At 34.8% G+C, this 4,468-nt stretch overlaps 1 protein-coding gene across 3 annotated transcripts in view; it reads right to left on the bottom strand.

Moving 5' to 3' along the window:
* LOC109546830 overlaps positions 1–4,468 on the bottom strand; it is a 320,780-nt gene that overhangs the window by 81,744 nt on the left and 234,568 nt on the right. The window lies entirely within an intron of this gene.

Raw genomic sequence — 4,468 nt, 5'->3', positions numbered from 1 at the left:
TTTTGAAGTAAATAAAATGATAAATAAAGAAAAACCTGCAGGGGACACTTCATATCAGTGAGGCTCTATACTCAAATTATTAATCCGATGAAGCGCCTACAAAACTTTCTTGGACAAGAAAAAAAATCAACTGAAAATCGGTCGGCTTATTGAAATGATGTCCATCAATCGTGAATATATTGTTTCATACAAAATGTTATATCGCATTCCGAAATGTTCGTTGCAATTTCCTGGAAAAGGCCACGGGCCAGAAGTCGTCTTGTTATTGAGGCATAATTTTCTAACATCCGGCAGTGCCTTTATATGCGGCCTGGAAAGGAAAACTGGAAAAGCCCATCTGTTTCCGCTCTGATCGAACTGCTATCAGTTCATTTTTCGCGTCACAGAACCGAAACCTACTTTATTACAGTGAACGAAACATATATGGATTGTTAAATATGTATAACGATGTTTCTTCGACTCGGAATATGGGAAATAAATATTGTAACATTCATTTAAACTGAAAATTGACTGGTCTTAGAGCTTTATTTCTGTTTCAGCTTTCAATTCGTCTAGTTTTAGTGGCAGGTTGTATTAAACATAAAAGTTCTTAAACGTGAAGAAGCTAACTGGCGTTGCCGCGGTACTCTCAAAAATTTAATATCAATTCCCTTTGAAAGTTGTAATGAAGAATAATTATCTCTTAGCTTATTATCAGTCTCATGGCTGAAGGAACTTGCAAAAATAATCAGCAATTAATAATTTATTTTGTATAAGCAGTGTTGTGAAAAAAACAACCCTGTATACAGTTTTTCATTTAATTAGTTGCCTGTTATTCTTTCGCTGTTTAATTTGACTAATAAAGAGTACCTTTCCAGGGCATTGAATGGCTTCGGTTCACTGAAGTAAATAAAATTTGCTCATTTAATTAAAATGCATTGATTAGGGAATTTCGTCAGCAAATAGCGACAGTTTTGCTTGGAAATTGTTTCGGTTGCTATTAAAATTATTCAATTTCTCATTCATTTTAGTACCCTAGTGCTATTCTCTTTCTTTTACCTAGTTTATATCAAAAGAGTGAGGTTTTCGCAGGCAGTTTCAATCAATGTTAACCACTCTTCTCTTTCCTAACTAACTTCCTCAATTTCTCTTGGAAATTGAAGTAGTTTTCAGATATTTGAATCCCATCTGTGAAAAATGCCCATTTAATTGATAAAAGTGGAATGCTTTCCTACTAGACACCGGTTAAGCAAATTAATTCGCCATAATTTAGACGAGCAGCTGTGCCTGTGTTAAGGAAGCCAATAATTCTCCCATAATCGTGGCTTTTCCAACATAAGCCCATCGAAAATAAACAGGCACCTTCTCCGAGTAAAACGTACAATTTATTTTTTTCCAGATTTATTTTCCTACTTCATTACCGGAACAAATCCACTTAAAATTACCAACCGGGGACTGATATTTCACAGATGGGACCGCATCTTGTTGGATCAGGTGTTTTAGCGTCACCTTCAACCGACGCCTGGCGACGCTCTACACATCTTAGGGCCGAAATTTATTGCAAAATGTCCCGACGCTTGTAGGGATTGTTAGTTTAATTATATTCGGATTCGAATACTGAACAGTTTTACGGGAGAATCGGCCAAAAATGATCTACCGCCTACTTGCCTAACGGTATTTTCGTTCATGGCCCATAGCGTAGATAACAAATGTTCGTTTAAGCCCTCACATAGATTACATGTATCGATGTAGTCGAGAAGAGAAAACCCCGTGGTATTTGCATATTTTGCACAAAAAACTGAATTTACTTTGGATCGATGATAACGATTGTAGATAAATCATTTTTAAAATGGACCTGAAACTCCTGTGTTGGGCCATGATTATATAAAAAAAAATTTCTTCCTGATCCCTAAACTGCGTCAGATTTTATCGGGGAAAGATGGAATTTTTCCTTCACGTTTCGACAACAAAAGAGACTTGCATCTTCAGGTATAACTGCTCCAAACTTTATACTGATGAGCATTTATATGCTTTGCCATGCTGGTATTTGTCCACCAACTTTTAACGCTTCGCAAAGACTAAGACAAAACCGCAAATGAGCCTTGACGAAATCAAAGAAATTAATTCTGAAAAATGAAAGCTCGAAATCCCAGTGTATAAACGAAAATTTATAAATATGCATACAATACAAACTACTCAGAACGAACGCAGGCCGAAAGCACATAAAGACTTGTTAAAGGAAAGGAACAAGACTAGAGATAAATAATATGAAACAAGGTTTAATTGCTGGAAATCGGGACATTAAAAGCTCAACAGGAAAAGGACAAGAATTCGAAAAATAAATTCGGTGTCAAAATTTTCTCAAATTAAGTTTGCATTTACTAGGCATTCCAGAGAGCGCACTGTGAACTGAAAGAAAGAACTTTGAGATTGGTTAAATTTTATTCATAAAGGCAATTTCGGATGGAAAACAGAGCAAAAAATAACAATGAATGCGAAGCTAGACCTTTGTTTGAAGCACTTAATAACATTTGCAATAACAAAAATAGAATAGAAAGCTCAACAGAAAAGTAACAACAAAAATTGGCAGAAGTAGACTTGAAAATGAAAAGTTAATAGTAAGAACAAAAGCTATAAAATCAAAGAAACTAAAAACAAGGTAATACTAGAATCCAGCAGCTGTTTCTTAACAAAACAAATAACCTACGTTGAAAAGAAAATATTGAAAGTCCCTAGAAGGCAAAATGGTAACAAGTAGCTTAGAGCATTAAGCACAGAAGAACATAGAAGCAAAACAAATGGACGAATTAGCTGAGCCAAATGAAGAATTAAAAAACGAAAATTATAAAGAAAACAGTTTCAGACGAAAAATGAATATTTCTAGATTTACATAATAAAATACGACTGAAAAGAAAATTTTCGAAAAATGAGTCAAACGAGAGTGTAATAACTGTAAACACTTAAAAACACTTTTAATGTGAAATTTATGAAAAGACAAAGAAATATTAGATCATTATAAAGCAGTTTTTTACGCGGAAATAACTTTTCATGTGACAAATTTTCTGTAAACCGTATAACAAAAAGGACAATAAAGGACGACGAAAAATCTCCAAGTTTCATAGAGTTGAAAATATAAATCAAAACACTTAAAACTACAAGACTAATCTTAAATTTAAAAAATACAAATACCTTTGTAAAACATTCGTGTATTGCCAAGGCATCACACCCATTCAAGTCAGATGTAATGAAAAGAAACGAAACTGAATGCAATAATGTTTGATATCGGTTAAACAATGTGTGGTTGTTTGGTATTTTCCGATCAAAGTTCGTCGATAAAGTCTCTCGCTGCCGCGATTCATCCAATAAGAAATCGGGGCTAAACCGCACGAAAATCCGTAAATAAACCGCAAAGTTGACGTTAAATTCCGATTTGTTCATTTTTCATGACCACTTTAAGTGCCGGTAAACGTCTCGGTGGTTTCGAAAGGATTGAATTAGATTTTATTTATCGATGGAATCTTTTAATAGCTTTCGACGAACGACAGCTTTTATTTTAGAAGAGATCAGGGCAAAACCAAATCAAAATACTCCCGAAGACACTGCCACCTTTAATGGATGTTCGAAAAGCGGTTATTAAACCCGATATCCATTAGTAGTTGTCAAAGTAAGCGACGGCTTCCAACAGAATCAAATCAAATCAAACTAATATCTCCGATATGAAATATAATATCTTAACAAACCGACGGAACGAAATCATGTAGTGACATTATACGTGGGTTTATGTTTGACAGGCAGCCGTAAAAGAAAAATAATAATAGGCAGACACGTTTCGCTAGGAAAATAAATGACTTCTACCTGTCCGAATCCAGAGTTTCCATTAATGGTGCATCTAAGACCCGATTTCCATATTTCTGTTATCGGATACTCTTTGAATAGGGCGGCGTGATTTAAAACTTTTCAAATATTTCAAAAAAAAGTAAGAAACGACTTCCTTTCAAACCATTGCTCTTCGCGTAATAAAAGAGAACAGGGCCAAAGCAAAGGAGGAAACACTCGTAAAATAAATATTTTTGATAAATAGACCGGAAGTTAGTCGGGGTAATCGAGGGCATTTTTTACACCCCCGAACGGCAAACTGACGTACAACAAACTACTTACAGTCTAAAGGTCAAATTTCTTTTCTTATTTATAATCTCCGGCCAAAGTAGTCTTTAAGCGTCGAGCTATTTTTCTTTTTCACAGTCTCTGGCTATTATCATTTACTTTCCATATTTTCATCATTATTTACCATTTTTTGCTTGTGTCGCTTTTAAGAGAATTTTCATGCTTTATATCGTTTTTATGTCCTTACATTTATACGCTGAAAGACGGGGAAAATGGTCCATCAACATACTGGCAGCATCGGTACTTTAGTGCAAATCAGCCACTTTAGAGATATGTATGCGACTTAATGGCCTTATTTGAGGTTTATGTAGTACAATGCGTATCT

The sequence above is a fragment of the Dendroctonus ponderosae genome, unplaced genomic scaffold (genome assembly GCF_020466585.1).
Source record: "Dendroctonus ponderosae isolate FM_Combo_2020 unplaced genomic scaffold, Dpon_F_20191213v2 Dpon_F_20191213_4, whole genome shotgun sequence".
Classification (NCBI taxonomy): domain Eukaryota; kingdom Metazoa; phylum Arthropoda; class Insecta; order Coleoptera; family Curculionidae; genus Dendroctonus; species Dendroctonus ponderosae.
The sequence above is the reverse complement of the archived record's forward strand: the minus strand, read 5'-3'. Positions and strand labels throughout refer to the sequence as shown.